This window comes from Panthera onca, chromosome C2, assembly GCF_046562875.1.
Source record: "Panthera onca isolate mPanOnc1 chromosome C2, mPanOnc1 haplotype 2, whole genome shotgun sequence".
In the NCBI taxonomy this organism is placed as follows: Eukaryota; Metazoa; Chordata; class Mammalia; order Carnivora; family Felidae; genus Panthera; species Panthera onca.
The window spans coordinates 128,516,493-128,533,886 of record NC_138347.1 but is presented as its reverse complement, the minus strand read 5'-3'; the positions used below and the strand labels follow the sequence as shown (position 1 = coordinate 128,533,886).

At 44.6% G+C, this 17,394-nt stretch overlaps 1 protein-coding gene across 1 annotated transcript in view; it reads right to left on the bottom strand.

Moving 5' to 3' along the window:
- Positions 1-17,394, bottom strand: part of AMOTL2 (angiomotin like 2) — a 278,572-nt gene that overhangs the window by 34,941 nt on the left and 226,237 nt on the right. The gene's annotated exons all lie outside the window — the stretch shown is intronic.

The window sequence follows — 17,394 nt, the reverse complement described above, 5'->3', positions numbered from 1 at the left end:
GAGAGAGAGAGAGAGAGAGAGAGATCCCAAGCAGATTCCATGTTCAGTGCAGAGCCCAATGTGGGGCTCAATCCCACAACTCTGGGATTATGACCTGAATTGAAACCAAGAGTCAGAAGTTCAACCAACTGAGTCACCCAGGCTCCTCACTTTTGACTATTATAAACAAAGCTGCTAGGTACAATGATTAACATAAAGTCATGAAGATTTACTCCTGTGTTTTCTGAGAGTTGTGTAGTTTGGGCTCTTATGTTAAGGATTATGATCCATTTTGAGTTAATTTTTATTAATGGTTCAAGGAGTGACTCCAGGTTCTCTCTCCACACCCCCTTTCTTCTTCCTTCGTAGTCTTTATTTTGCATGTACATATCCAGTTACTCCAGCACAATTTGTTATAAATGATATACTTCTCCACTGCATTACTTTTGTGTCTTTGTCAAAGACCAGTTGTTCTTTTTAACAAAATGTTTATTTATTTTTCAGAGAGAGAGAGAGAGTGAAGGAGGGAGGGTCAGAGAGAGGGGGAGCCAGAGGCTCCAAAGTGGGCTCTGCGCTGACAGCAGAGAGCCTGATTCAGGGTTCAAACTCATAAACCATGAGATCAGGACTTGAGATGAAGTTGGATACTTAACTGACCGAGCCACCCAAGCGCTCCAAAATCCTGTTGTTCTTATGTGCATGGGTTTATTTCTGGATTCTCTATTCTATCCTATTCTATTCTATTCTATTCTATTGGTTTATTTGTTTATCTTTGCACCAATACTATACTTTACTATTTACTATATACTTTACTATGCTTTACTTTACTATTTACTACACTATACTACTAATTCTTTCTTTCTTATCTTATCTTATCTTATCTCATCTTATCTTATCTCATCTTATGACAAGATGGACTTTATTTTTTTTTTAAGTTTTCATTTAAATTCCAGGATGGTTAAGAGTGTTATATTAGTTTCAAGTGTACAATACAGTGATTCAACAATTCCATATATCACTGGCTGCTCATCACAAGTGTTCTTAAAGTGTACTCCTTAACCCTCCTCACCCATTTCACCCATCCCCCACCACCTCCCCTCTAGCAACCACCAGTTCTCTGCAGTCAAGAGTCTGTTTTGTGTTTGCCCACCCCTCCCTTTCCCCCTTTGCTGGCTTGTTTTGCTTCTTAAATTCCACATTTAGGAGACATCATATGTATTTGTCTTTCTCTGACTAAGTTAATTCACTTAGCATAATCTTCTCTAGCTCCATCCATGTCATTGCAAATGGCAAGATTTCATTCTTATTTTATGGCTGAGTAATATTTCATTGTATTTATATATCACCTCTTCCTTATCCATTCATCAGTTGATGGACACTTGGGCTGTTTCCATAATTTGGCTATTGTAGATAATACTTCTATAAACATCAGGGTGCATATATCCCTTTGAATGAGTATTTTTGCATTCTTTGGGTAAATATCTAGTAGTGTGATTGCTGGATTGTAGGGTAGTTCTGTTTTTAACTTTTTGAGGAATCTCCATACTGTTTTCCACAATAACTGCACCAGTTTGCATTCCCACCAACAGTGTGAGAGGGTTCCCCATTCTCCGCATCCTTGCCAACACCTGTTGTTTCTTGTGTTGTTGATTTTAGCCATTCTGACAGGTATGGGGTAGTATCCCATCATGGTTTTGATTTGTGTATTTCCCTGATGATGAGTGATGTGGATCATTTTTACATGTGTCTATTGGGCATCTGTATGTCTTCTTTGGAGAAATGTCTGTTCATGTCTTCTGCCCATTTTTAAGTTGGATTATTTGTTTTTCTGGTGTTGAGTTGTATCAGTTCTTTATTTATTTTGGATACTAACCCTTTATCGGATATGTCATCTGCAAATATCTTCTCCCATACAATAGATTGCTTTTTAGGTTTGTTGAGTGTTTCCTTCATTGTGCAGAACTTTTTATTTAATACTAAGTTGTTTTTATTACTATAGCTTTATAACAATATAACAACTTCTGAAATCAGATCTTAGTCCTCCACTTTTAACCTCTTCTTCAGAGTTGTTTAGGATGTTCTAGGTCATTTGTATTTCCATATGAATTTTAGGATCAGTTTGTCAATTTACATTTTAAAAATGCCTGCCAAGCTTTTGATTGGGATTGCTTTGAATCTATAGTTTTTACATACTTTACTTCTTTCCTGAGCCTTAATTTCCTCTTCTTTAATGTGGAAATGATTCCTGCATTGCCAGTCAATTGGGAGGTCTATATGGGCCAGTACTGTAAAACTTCTGAAATAGGGCCTGAACCAGGATAGAAACTAAAAGACGTTAGTTCTTTTATACCTTGTCCTATGACAGAACTTTGCATGTTTTATCCCAAACCTTCCCTGTAGATTTCCCTCTGTCATTTTTGGAAATTTCACCATCAGAACCTGGCCTGCAGTGAATGTGATGCCCCACCCCCACCTCTTTTTGGCCTTCTGTCTTTTAAGTGGCCTCAAAGGCAGTGTCTTCAGGATCTGTTTAGTTTCAATCACCACAACAAAGTCTGGGCTCAAGTTCTGGTCATTATACTGCTGGACTTCCACAGTCAACCTCCCAACTGGATTCTTCCTCTAAAGGTTCAATTTTCTCCAAAGTTATCTGAGCTCCAGTCTCTTGGTTAAAAATGTGTTCAGTTGCAGGTTACAGTGAATTTGGCTAATGATGGCTTAAACAAAGAGGGGTTTATTTCACTCACATAACACAAAGACTAGAGGTAGGCAGTTGCTTGTGTTGGTTCAGATGGTTAACAATGAGACTAGAGTACCAAAGGACTTCCCTTTTTCTGATCTGCCATGCTTAACCTTATGGCTTTCACTCTTAGGCTTATTTTCTCATGGTCACAAGATAGCTGCCAGGGCTCCACACAGTATATCACTTTAAGGCAGGAAGAAGGATGTTGGAGAAATAAAGCTTTCTCAGAATACTTCCTCCCCCAGTAGACTCCTGCTTATTTCACATTATCCAGAATAGGCTTGCATGGCCACCCCTAGCTGCAAGGGAGTCTAGGAACGCAAGGAATAGAATTTTTGCAACCTGTCACCAGGCTTGGACACTTTATCACCCCACACAAAGCCGGGATTCTAGGAGCAAAGAACATGCAGAGAATGGGCATTAAGCAGGCAATGGACAGTGTCTTTTACACTTAGTTCTCTTACCTAAGACTGGAGATAATAATGAGGTTGTTGTGGGGTTAAATAAGGTGGTACACATAAGGGGCTTAGCACTGTGCCTGGCCCATGTTTAGTGCTGAATAAATGATATATATTATTTTTATTACAGTTAGTATCTTCCTTGACAAGGTTCAAAGAATTCCTTCATTGCTCAAAAAGCCCATTCAGGCTCCTGTGAAATTAAGTCCTTACTCTGGGCATGAAATCTTGCCACCTCTCTGCCCTCCTTTCCTGACCACAGAGCAGTGCTGGGGCAGATATTTAAGAGCATTTGGTGTGTTCCCGGCAGTGGTGCTGTGGTAGAGAGCAAGGCACACATAGCTCCTGCCCTTGTGGGCAACAGGTAGTAAACAAACAAATAAACAAGCAGGACCGATTGCAGTTAGTGATGAGCAGTGTGCAGGAAATAAACAGGGTGGAGAGTTAGAAGGTTGAGAGGATGCTCTTAGATAAGGCAGCCTGGGAAGGCTTTTCTGAGGACCCGTTTGAACTGAAACTTGAAGAGTCGAGCAGGAGCCTCCAAGGGAAATGTATTCCAGGCCAAGAAAATGAGCAAAGATCTAGAGGTATGGAAGGGTTGGTGTACTTGAGGAGGCTGGAAGGGGGTTAGACCACCCAGAGCCCAAGGGGAGTGTTGGAGAAGAAGGTACAAGAGGCTGCAGGCAAAAGCCAGCCTTGGCAGGCTCTGTAGCCATGGTAAGGACTTAAAAAAAATTTTTTTAATGTTTATTTGTTTTTGAGAGACACACAGTGAGAGTGGGGGAGGGGCAGAGAGAGAGAGGTAGACACAGAATCCTAAGCAAGCTCCAGGCTCCCAGCTGTCAGCACAGAGCCCAATGTAGGGCTTGAACTCACGAACCGTAGGATCATGACCTGAGCTGAAGTTGGACACTTAACTGACTGAGCCACCCAGGTGCCCCAATGGTAAGGAGTTTAGATTTTTGTTTTAAGTGCAATGAGGAGACATTGAAAAATTTTTAGCCTGGGAGAGATGTGATCTGATTAAAGTTTCAGATGATCACTCTGGCTGTTCATTCATTCATTCAGCCACTATTTATTGAGTGTCAGACAATGTGCTAGGCACCAGAAATAGAAGTAGTGAACAAAATAGAGAAAACCCCTGCCCTGTAGGTGACCTACATCCTTTTCCAAGGATTTTCTGGGACACAGTAATTTTAGTGCTAGAATAGGGAGAGACCTGGGCAAATTGAGATAGTCATCCTACGTGGAGCAGACATTATTTCCCACTAGAAATAGAAAATAAGCAAGACAAACAAGTAAATGGTATGATTGGTTCAGTAGTGATAAGGAAGAGGATCTGAACATTTGAGTAAAGGATGATGTTTTAGATCAGGTGACTAGGGGAAGTTTCCCTGGGAAGGTGAAGGAAGGGCACTAGCAATATTAAAGTTTTGGGGGAAGAGTTTTCCAGGTAGAAGGAACAGTAGATGCAAAGGCTCTGAGGCCACTGTCTGCCTGATGGTGTTTGCAGAGCAGTAAGAAGAGCAGTGTGGCTGGAACAGAAAGTATGAGGACCAGAGTGTTAGAGAGGTAGAGGAGGGAGGGCTTATGGTAGGGTTATGTAGGGCTTTGTAGAGCATTATCAGGACTTTGCTGTTCTCTGCGATGGGAACCATCAGGGGTAAGGAAGAGAAGATTGAGAGCTTATGAGTATCACTCTGGTTGCTGTGATAATAAGAGACTGAAGGGGCAAATCAGAGCAGGGGGCTCTGTTCCTGTGATGAAACTATGACAGTCATCCAAGTGAGAGCTGCTAGGGCTTTGGACCAGGGAGAGGTATATTGTGGAGGCAGCATCATATTGATGGGTTGAATCTGGTGGTGGGGGTAAGGGAGAAAGTGGGTGAAAGGTGATCTTTTGCGTCTTATTTGAACAGTGTGGGTGGGGTGGAATCAAGAGTTTTACGTGGAAAAGTGCATGGTATCTGCAAGTAGAGATATTAGGGGTGGGGAAAATGTTGTTTAGCCCTTAGGGGACAGCTGTGGACTGGAATGTAAGTTAGGGAATCCGTAGCAAATGCATGGTATTAAGGCTATGAGGATGGGTGTTATCTAGGAAGGAAATATAGAGAGAAGGAATTGAAAGATTGCTCCCAATTTTACGCTCCATGGTAATACATACCTTTGCCACTGTTTCATGCTGGGTAGAGTGAACCTTACTCCCTTGACTTTGGATTGACCATGTGACTTAGCTTGGCCAATAAGATGTTAGCAGATATTATGCTTGTGTAGTTTGGTTTGGTGCCTCATGCTTCTGTCATTGCTGGAAGAATATACCATAGGGAGCCGGACCCCTCAATCTAGCCCCTGAATAAGACACATGGCACAGAATTGCTCCAGCTACCCAACAAATTCACGACCTCAAGCAGAGTTGCAGCTGGCCCACAAATGCTAAACAAGAATAAAATGCTTATTGTCATATACAGTTTGTGGTTACTTGTTATGTGGCATGAACTGACTGACACACCTCCCTTCAGCCTCTTGTTCCCATTTTTTCTTAACTCCAGCTCTCCTGCACATTTTAACAGTCTAGAGTCTCCCAGCAGCCAAAGCTTTCCTCTTCTTATCCAAGACCTTCAAATCCTATCCCCTCAGATCTTGCTGGACCAGCTGAGGTGTGTTAGAACACAGCTTTGTTTCTAATAGTGATAACTCGGCAAGCACACAATGCTTCAGCAGGCCTAGAACACATTTCACACACTCTTGTTGGTCCTAGCAACCTCACGTGGTGAGTGTTCTTACCCTTGTCTTACCAAGGAGGCAGTGGAAGGTCAGAGAGGAGAGTCTTGTACAGATCCCACAGCTGGAGGAAAGTCAGAAGCCCAGAGGCTGAGTGGAAAGCCTAGTGTTCTTGGGGCCAAGCAGAAACAGAAAAGCAAACATGGGCATTCTGGGTACAGGGTGGAAGGGAAATTTGTCTCTCACCAAATAACCATTTGTTCCTTTTGAATTCTGTACCGTGTATTACCTACACACACACACGCGCGCGTGCACTTGCACACATACATACACAGCCCAGGAATCACGAGTAATATTAACACACTTAAAGAATCCATCTATGAGTTGAAGGACTGGGAAAGGGATTTACAGAGGTACATTTCTTCTGTTTCTAGTTCTGTCCAAGGGAGGAAGCCTGCAGAGCAATATCCCAGCAAGGCTTCTCCATTCCTAGTTCCAATTTCTCCCCACCAGGACTTTGGATGGATGGAGACTCATGAGCTGGAAGCACTGAAAGTTCTAGAGGAGGAGAGCCTGCTCTGCATGGGATCCTGCCCTGCATTGTGTGGTGAGCATGCTTCCTGGGGGTCAGAAACCTCTGGGGTACCAGTGCCCCCTTTTCCTGGCAGCAGGGTCCAGAGACAGACAGCTACTGACATGTCAGCCCGGAGAAACCCCAAATCGAACCCCCTTGAGCTCTGACACCCCTCTTTGAATGCACACGCCTTCTAGTAATAGTAGTCCCATTCAAGTGTGGGTGCTTTTTGTTTTAAAAACAGAGAGATAGGGGCGCCTGGGTGGCGCAGTCGGTTAAGCGTCCGACTTCAGCCAGGTCACAATCTCGCGGTCCGTGAGTTCGAGCCCCGCGTCAGGCTCTGGGCTGATGGCTCGGAGCCTGGAGCCTGTTTCCGATTCTGTGTCTCCCTCTCTCTCTGCCCCTCCCCCGTTCATGCTCTGTCTCTCTCTGTCCCAAAAATAAAAAACGTTGAAAAAAAAAATTAAAAAAAAATAAAATAAAAACAGAGAGATAAAGTCCACATCTGTCCACAGCCCCTCCAGTCTCTCCGCCTTTGATTTCCCATCTATAAAAAGAGGTGTTGTGTGGCGGGGTGGGGGTGGTGGGGTTGGGTGAGGAGAGGGTGAGCATCTCAGGCTGGGGCTGAGGAGGTACCTAGGAGGGAGGGAGGATTAGAATCTTGGGGGGACAAAAGCCGCCCTCTGAAAAGGCAAACTCACAATGACCACAATGAGCATAGCTTTATTTTGTTTTGTTTGTTTTCCTTTTGGTCCGTACATATCAAAGCATTTGAAACTTCCAGTGACATTAAAGGAAGATAGATGTGAGATATTAAACAAATGCGGGTGAAGAAAAGACTGCCAGGACAGCAGGCTGGCAGGTGGGACTTGAAAAGGCTGCATTTGCAGTTGCAGAAAAGAGAAACTCTTCTTTCAATCCAGTATCCCAAGAGGCCTGGACAATTGGGGTAAATTCGGAGGATCAGACGTGCAGACAAAACCAGCATCTGCATTTGAAACGGGCTCCCGGGGGCTCTTCAGGGAAGCTAGCGGCGGGATCTGCCCGCTGACGGGTTGGTCCTGTCCAGATAACATCCCAGAAAGCCTGCCGCTCTGATTGCCGACCCTGGATGTCCGGGTCCAGGAACGGCCCCGAAAGAAACCCTGCGCCAAAAGCTGGAGGGCGGCAGAACGGGCGGATGCCCCCGGGGCTTGGCTCTTTTGCTGAAGGTCACCTCCAAACGGGACTGGGAATAAACTCTCCTTGTTTGCCTCTCGCCCGGCCTAAGCCTCGGGTCCTCTTGGGTGTCGTCCAGGACGCCCGGCACGGCTGCTTACAATGGCGCTCAGACGACAGATGGCGGGCGGGGAGGGGAGGGGCGCGGGCAGGTGCGCGGGGGAGACGCGCCGCCGCAGCGCGAGACGCCGTCTGTCGGCTGAATGGATTGCCGCCCGTCGGCTGCAGCGGCGGCCGCCGGGCCCCGCGAACAATAACCGAATTCTCCGACCCCACCCCCACCCCCGCGCCGGGCTGGGCCACGCGCCAGCCGGGCGAGCGGACCATTGTGCTGCGCAGGCCGGGCTCGTCTATCCCGGTGCGCCGGAGCCTCGGGGCTGGGCCAGTGTGCGCCCGCGCACACGCACACGCACACGCACGCTCACACGCTCCCGCGGGGCTCGGGGCCAGTGAGTCCCTGAAAAGGTCATAGGTGTGGCGAGCCCCGTGCCGAGGACGCAGTGGCTTTCTTTGCTGGCACACAAGCCGACTAGAGAAAGCAGGGGCGTTTGCTTCGGACTGACAGTATCAGAAGCCAAGGGGCCACAGTGTCAGCCAGGGCAGCCACATCGAGAGCCCTGGATCGGAGTTGGAAGGGCTGCAACCTGGCCGTGGCACTGCCACGTGTTGGTGCCAAGTGGGTGCGCCCGCTGAGTACTTTTTCAAGAGCGCTCATTTTGCCTCGCTAGCCGGTAGGTCTTCGCAACTAGTGTTGTAGGCTAGGTCCCTTCCCCGTGCTTTATACTCCTTAAAATGAATCTGAACCCAGCAAGGCAGGAGACAGGACAGCAGCCCTTTCTGCCCATCCCCTTAGGCCTAAGCTTTTCTGAAGTCCGGAGGTACTTCTGTGAGTTTAGTGGAGTGTTCAGTCCTGAGGGCAGTGGAACAAATTGGGCGCATCCATTGCAAATGGAGGAAGTACCCCTTTGTTATTGAGGAGCTAATCGCAGCCGGGTGACCTGAGGCTGTGGATGTTTGCATGTTTAAGGTATGCGTGTGTGTGTGTGTGTGTGTGTGTGTGTGTGTGTGTGTGTGTGTGTGTGGCTTTGAGAGGGGGTATGTGTGCCCTCAGGGCTTCTAAGAAGTGCTTCAGTGACCTTCCCTCCCCCACTTCCCTACACTGTGTGGACAAGTGACAATGAACACTACACAACAAAGGAAACGTGAGGCTCTTGTTTTGAAAAAAATTATTCCCTGTAGTAAATGGAGGGGGTGCCCTGTGAGAGGAAGTCCCTTATAATGGCCACAATTCCTGTCCTGCCTTTCTCTAGTAGCGACAGGGTTCTGTGTCCTTGCTGCTATCACTCAACTGGATTATATGTAAAACATTATAATCCCTGCCTCCTTGCTTTCTTTAATTATTTGCTTCCATTTTGGGATCCGTGTATAATCCGTGTATAATATGATACATATGTATCATGCATACATGGTATACACATAAAAATATATATGTATATGTTTGTGTGTGTATATATATATATACACACACACACGTGTGTGTTTGTATACGGATATAGGGCTTGCGGGACCATGGAGAAGTCATTTTATTAGTTCAGTCTTGATTGTGATCTCTCCTTTTTTTTTTTTTTCCTTTAAAGCAATGCATACACCCTGTTAGAAGAACAGTCAGTAATTCTGCTTTACAAAGTAATAACACACCAGAAGGGAAATTCAACATTTTTCTGGTGCAGTATTTCTCAGGTTTTGTCATTCACATACCACCCTTGTGACTTTTGTCATATCATGTACCACCTATAACAGTATTTACTTAATATGTTTCTGTAAGTCCTCTTGCTTTTTCACTTAAATTTATTTTTAAAGGATGTTTTAGAGGTGACTCTGAGGACATGGTAACATGACTGTGGCTCCCTTTTCATCCGCTTCAAAATGAATCTCTCTCTCTCTTTCCTTCACTAAACAGTTGTAGGGACCCGTGAAAAGAATGAGGAATGGTTGTTCTCCCCCATCAGTTCATGAAATACTTGAAACAAGGTTGGAGAAGAGGTGGAGCCTGTGGAATTTGGGCCTGATCTGTGGCCCCTCAAGGGAAGGCTGACAATGGGCCAGATGAAGACACCTGTGCCTCATCCCAGCAGCTAAGAAGTTGTTGAGCCAGCAGGGTAAGTTCCCTTGTTCCTGGGGTTGGTGACTGCATGAAACCCAGACCGAGGAGGTATTTTCCAGATGCTTCTGTAGGAGATGGGCAGCATGACCACATCTAAGCTGCCTTGATTAGGATAGGGTCCTTTCCCCCTTTTTTCTGCCAACAGAATGTCCATCCCTTAGGGTGCTCCAGCACTTGGACCTGAGCCTCAGTGAACTGGCAGAGAGAGGAAGGACAAACAGAGCATACATCCAGTGACCTAGAACTGCTGAAAGAGGCAGATGACAACATGAGTTTTAAAAAAATAAGCACTACAGATATTTAAATATAGTAAAAAGAGACTGTGGAGCTAAAAATATGATTTCCCAATTAAATGGTTCAGTTGATGAGTTGAAGGAGAAAATGATCACTAATGAGATTTGGATATGCAGCCTGGTAAATCAAGGTCAGCAAATAGCTTAAAGTTCAGAACAAAAAATATAGAGATGGAAATTAGAGGGAAAAATGCTTTGGCAGGGCAGATCTAATGACCTAACATATAAATAACAGGACTTCCAGAAGAAGAAAATGGAATAGATGAAAGAAATGATAAATGTGATTGAAAAATATTGCCCTGAGCTGAAGGAAAACTTCAATCTGTAAGATTGAAAAGATTTCCTGGGGGCTCTCTGCAGGCTCAGTCGGTTGAGCGGCCTAATTTGGCTCAGGTCGTGATCTCATAGCTCGAAGGCTCATGAGTTCAAGCCCCCAATTGGGCTGTGTGCTGACAGCTCAGAGCCTGGAGCCTGCTTCAGATTCTGTGTGTGTGTGTGTCTCTCTCTCTGCCCTCCCCTGCTCACACTCTGTCTCTGTCTCTCTCTCAAAAAATAATAAAATAAACAACAACAGCAACAAAAAAGATTTCCTGAATTTCAGACTGAACTGACAAGAAAGTACCTAGGTCTATTTCTGAACCCTAAGGATAAAAGAGGAAAATGTTATAAGGTCCAGGCAATTACCTCAACTGACCTATAAAGAGAAAAGAACCAGATTGGCATTACACTTTTCATCTAGTACTAAAGCTAGAAGCTAATGAAATAGACTTTATAGGACTGTGCCTATTCAAGTTATCTACCTGTTAAGGAAAAACAAATATATCGAGGCTAATCATAAATGAACCAGGAGAGAATGGAATGCAAAAGTAGAATGGAACATTCAAATTAACAAGGGGGAAAATGGAAACCAGCAAAAATAAGAAAAAGTAAAAGAGAGAGGAAAATACTTACAGTCTGTTCTCTTTATTCTAGGATTCCATATCTGCAAATTTACCTACTTGCTAAACTTGCTTTGTAACCCCAAAATCAGTATTGCAAAATGCAATATGTACAGGGAATACAAGATATATGGCTACTTTGGAAAACAGTTTGGCAGTTTCTTACGAACTAAACTCTTACCATATGATCCTAATTGAACTCCTAAGTATTTAACCAAATGAGTTGAAAATTTATGTTCGCATAAAAGCTGCACATGGATGTTTATGGCAGTCTTATTTATAATTACCAAAACTTGGAAGCAACCACAATGTCCTTCAGTAAATGAATGGATAAAATTAACTGAAGTACATGAAGACAGTGAATATTATTCAGTGCTAAGAAGAAATGAATCATCGAGCCATGAAAAGATATGGAGGGGCCTTAAAGCATATTACTAAGTGAAAGAAGTGATCTGAAAAGGCTATGTACTGTATGATTCCAACTATATGGCATTCTGGGAAAGGCAAACTATGGAAGCAGTAAAAGATCAGTAGTTTCAATGTTAAAAAAAATTAAAAGAAAAAAAAGATCATTAGTTTCTAGGGGTTGAGAGGAGAGAGGGAGGAATGAATAGGTGGAGCTCAGAGGATTTTTAGGTCAGTGAAACTACTCTGTATGATACCAAAATGGTGGATACATCTCATCATACATTTGTCCAAACCCATACAATGTATAACACCAAGAGTGAACCCTAATGTCAAGCATGGATTTTGGGTGACAATGATGTGTCAATGTAGGTTTATGACTTGTAGCAAATATAGCACTCTGGTGTGGGATGTTGATAGTGGGGGAGGGAGTGGCCACGTGTGTAGGGACACAAAGGGTATGTAAAAACTTTTTGTATATTTTCCTTTGGTCTTTTCTAATATCTAGAAAACTTAATCCTGACAGGTGTACTTAAAGTACCTCCCTACCTCAAGCCCTGCTTCCCCCAACTGTGTTAAAATGGGAAGCCGTTTTTCAAAAAGCAAGAAAATAAAAACAAAAAAGGAAGCCATATTTTCACCATAATAGAAAAATAAGATATACTTAAAATAAGTAGAAGGTAGCCGAAAAAGTGAATATAATAAAATCAAAACGAAGTTATTAAATTCTAGCTGCTATTGCCAGCAGATGGCTCAGAGCTAAGGCCTGCTCAGTATGTTATAAAGGAAGATCACAGTCATTAGAGAAGTGTTAAAGGCCCGCCAGCACCAAATGGAGACCTTCTCTTCTACAGGATTAAGGAACTGAAAAGGGACTGCAAAGGACAGTGCTCCTTCAGTGCCTGCTTTGATATCATTTGAGGCTCTGCTCCTGTGTCACCTAAAATTCCTGGTGTCTGAGCTCCAGTCGTTGGGAAATGCTGATTTAGTCTAAACCTATAGCCAGCCCCTGGAAAGATGGGCACCTCACACAAGGTCAAACAGCTGGGTGGTAGTGTGTCCTACCACACCAGGCTGGCTCCTCCTGAAGAAACAGAATTCTCTCTAGATGTTTTAAAGAAGCAGCAAAATCAGGAGATGACATTCAGTTCTATTCTTTGCTGGTCGTGGAAAATAACTCCTTGCTCTTTTCCTTTCAGTCACTTAGACAAATAATCTCATTTATATGAAAATTAAAATAGATGTTCAAGGGGTGGCATGGAATATATAAAGCACGGAATATATCTAGGAGGAGAAAAATATTCATCAAGAAACCATTTAAAATGCTTTGTCTTGTTTCTCAGGGCGGGGAAGGAATTTAAGAATAGAACTCACGGAAGCAAGAGTTCCAAATGGAAGAGAGCAGTGGTGGGTAATTATAATGTGATGGGTAATTATGGTTTTCCAGGAAGTGCCTGAATTACAGAGCCGGTGTCATTTCCATGTTGCTTCCTTCTGAGAAAAATAATGCAAGCCAAAAAAAATTGACGTGTGGCCCGTAGGCATTTGAAACCTGTACACACCTTGTCCAAGGCAAGGCAGCTTTGTTTCAGGGGCTCACGACTGTCCCCGTCTTTCTTCCAGCTTGGGTCACCTGGCGTGAGGGGTAGCTGTCAGTGACTTCTCCACCTCCCCTGACCGCTCTCTATAGTGAAGGTGGCACTGTTCACCAGGCTCCTCCCTGGCTTCTCTGTGGCTCCAAGAGAGATGAAATGGCGAGAAAGTCAACACTGATGAGGTCATGGAGAATGGGCAGCCGTGAAATAGCAGATTCTGTTTCCCTTCTCTGTACAAAGGCAACCTTTCATTCCCTTGGAAAAATCCACCGTGGGCCCTCGTGAAGAAGTGGTCTTCCCCAGGACTCCTGTTTACTTAGCTCTCGCCTAGGAGGCCAGGACTGGCTGACACAAATGCCACCCTTTTTAAGGCATACTGACCTCAAATTGGCAGCGTGGAGAAATGAGAGTTTGTGTGTGGGGCCCACAGGGAAGGTCCATGGAATTTTCCTGCACCATTTTGACTGCAACAGGAGCAGCTGTTTTATGCAGTTGTTTTGATGCGGGGACATTTTGACTCAGCCTAAAACCCAACCGTTAAACTTTAGGCTTAAAAAAAAAAAAGGCCAAGTACACGCATTCCTATCGTATTCCTGAGCCTCACCTCCTTGGGTGGGGTAAGAATCAGAAATGGAATAGGGGTGATAAGATTCTTTTTGCAAATTGATGATTTTAAAACGTGTTTTACACTTTGACAAAACCAGTCAGAGCATCAAGAAGGTGGCATCAGAGTGGTAACGTTCAAACATCCAGCTGCTCATCTAGCCCCACTCTTGCCCCCCAATATGGCACCCTTTTTCTCATATTGTCTTCCGTGTTGATTCTTGTCACAGCCCCAACACACACTCTGTAGAGACAGGCACCCCTTCTTCTGAGCCTCTGACAGTAACAGCTGTTCAGTGCCTGCTTACTTGACTAATAGAATAAAATGTGCTTATATTCAGCTGGGACTTTCCCACATCTCTGAAAAGCAAAGATGATAAATGAAGAAAGATCTCTAGACCAGTGGTTTGGTTTCTTCAAACTCTTTGACCACAATCTGTAAGAACAAAAAAACTTTATATTGCAGCCCACTGTAGTATAATCGCGCGTGCGCGCGCGCGCACACACACACACACACACACACACACACACACACACACACCTGATACAAAAGTTTTATGAAATAAAACTTCCATTCACTTTGTTGTTTTCTATTCTAGGCTATTTTGTTCTCTATTTCATTTTTTAAAATGCTTGAAAATTCTGCATTCGGTTGATTTGATGAACACCTAATGAATGGTGACCCACGATATGAAAAAAACACTCCTGACACTTGCTGGACTGTTTCTGACACTCCTCACAGGACACCAGCCTCCTATGTCACCACTTCTCCCTAACTGGCCTCCCTGAAGGTACATGAGCAGGCATTGCACCACGGGGGGAGAGCTGCCTGCAGGGATGTGGAGAGAGTCTGAGAGAGGGCAGAAGGCCACTTTTGGCCACCCAGAGCCCTTCTGGCCAGCGCTCCGCTCTCCTGTCTGCAGCCCCTTCCTTCTTGTTATAATTCCTATGTGCTCTTGCCTCAGCACTCACCCTTGCCCCCTCTGTGGTCCCGCCTCTCAGTCCCTGATTTTCTTTGAAACACATGAGTGAGGTGTGATTGACACGTAAAAGGCTGTAGATATTTAATACGTACAACTCAGTGAGTCTGGGGACCAAGTTTATGCCTGTGAAACAATCACCACTGAGGCCATAGCCATGTCCATCACCTTCCAAAGTTTCCTCTTGCCCCTTTATTTATTATTATTGTTGTTGTTGTTGTTACTATTATGTGTGTGGTAAGAACACTTAACATAAAATCTGTCCACCTACAAAATTTTAAGCAATACAGTATTGTTAGCTATAGACACTATACAATAGATCTCCCCAATGTACTTATCTTGCATACCTGAAACTTTGTACTCTTTGACCATCACCTCCCCATTACCTCTGCCCCCCAACCCCTGGCAAACACCATTTTATTCTCTGCTTCTATGAGTTTGACTATTTTAGATTCTACCTAGAAGTGAGTTTATGCAGTATTTGTCTTTCTGTGTTTGGCTTATTTCAGTTGGAATAATGACCTCAAGTTCCATTGTATTAATCAGAGTTCTTCAGAGAAACAGAACCAACATGATACATATATACATTTATTATCGGGTTCCTGGGTGGCTCAGTCTGTTAAGGGTCTGACTTCAACTCAGGTCATGATCTCATGGTTCGTGAGCCTTGCATTGATTGGGCTCTCTGCAGTCAGCATAGAGCTCACTCCGGATCCTCTGTCCCCTTTTCCTCTGCTCCTCCCTCTCTCGTGCTCTCTCTCTCTCTCAAAAATAAATAAACATTAAAAAGAAAAAACAAAAACAAACCTTGCCATTAAAAAAAGAGGACATTTATTATAGGAACTGACTCATGCTGTTATGGAGGCTGAGATGTCCCACAGTCTGCCATCTGCAAGGCAGAGAACCAGGGAAGCCAGTGGCTGAGAACCAGGAGAGCACTGGTGTAAGCCTGGAGACCCAGGAGCTCCAATATGTGACGGCAGGAAAAGATGGATGTCTCAGCTCAAGAAGAGAGAGCATATTGGCCCTTCTTTCACCTTTTTGTTCCAACTGGGTCCTCAATGGATTGAATGATGTCTGCCCACATCGGTGAGGGTGGACCTCTTTACCCAGTTGACTGAATGAATCAAATGCTAATCTCTTCTGGAAACACCCTCACAGGCACATCCAGAGATAACGTGTTACCAGCCATCTGGGCATCCCTTAGCCCAGTCAAGTCGACACATAAAAGTAATCGTCACATCCATACATATTGTTGCAAATGACAGGATTTCCTCGTTTTTCTTTATTTTAAGGCTAAATAATATTCCATTGTATATGCCACAATTTCTTTGTGTATATGCCACATTTTCTTTATCCATTCATTTGTCAGTGGATATGAGGGTTGTTTCCATACCTCTACTATGGTGAGTCTCAGCCCCTGACTTAGCGTACCCAAGCACACCATGCCCCACTTGACAAAGGTCCTGATGAACTGATCTTTGGACCAGAAGATTCCTGCCACTGCATGCGGACAATTGGGGAAGATAGAATTTGGTGCCCAAGTCCTCCAGATAAGGTCCAAGTGTCACAAAGGAGACACTGTGTTAGTACCTCAGAACTAGAAGGGGTTTGAGCCATTACCTACACGAAGCCTTCCTTTTACAGACACGGTTGGGGCTCAGAGCCTCCCCCAGATCTTCACGCTCCATCAGAACATACCCGCCTAGCATGGCAGAGCTTCTCCCAGCCCCACGTGGGCTGGCCTGGCCACTAGCATTGAGTCCTGCCTGGGACACTTATACCACTGGTAGTGGTCTGATCTTGGGCAAAGCTCTTTGCCTCTGTGACCTCAGCATACTGATCTGTAAACATGGGGATAAAAGCCCCGTCAAAAACAGTTGTTACCATGATCATTTTATTCATTGAACAAACATTTGTTAAATTAGGAACTACTATATGCCAAGCTCTGTTCTAGATCCTAGGAATACAGCAATGAATAAGACAAACAATCTGTCATCATGGAATTTATATTCTACTGGGGGAGACAGTTAATAAGCAAATCAATAGGTGCATATATAAGCTAATATTCATAAGTGAAAAGGGCTATAAAAATGAGAGAGAGAGGAGAGATTTATGGAGGGAAAGCAATGTGGGAAGGCCTACAGGTCAAAGGTAAGTGGTGCTGCATTGCACCCAGTCTGGGCCACCTGCCCTGGCTGGGACACAGGGCCCTGTGCTGCTGGGTTCCCTCAGGCAGCTTTTTGGGAAGATCCAGCTGTGGGTTTCTGAAAGACTTTCCCAGTCAGAAAGGCCTGGGGTATGAGAATAGCATCTTGGGGATGTGAGGGTCTGAACACCCTCTCTGGCCTGTGGCCTGTGGTTGCCTCCCAGCCCCACTGAGCTGCTCCAGCGGACTTCTTTGTAGGCTGGTGGTTAAGTGGGCAGACACGTCTGGGTGCATAGCCCCTGCTGGTCCAGCCGCAGCCGTGAGCAAGTGTGTGTTGCACTGCCTGCCTCCTCAGACAGAGTGCCACATCCTGGCCTTTCTCACACCCTCTCCCAGTTTTTCCAAAATTCACTGGGGCAAATGAGACTCACTGTGAAGCTCAGACTATACTATGGAGGGGCTGGTGTGTCTCGTCTGGTGGGGTCCCCTGGCAGGGTCACTGGCAAGGACATCTCCTGGCTTCTAGCCCTGGAAGAGGGGCAGATCTGTCAGAGCAGGTAGAGTTAGTCTGGTTC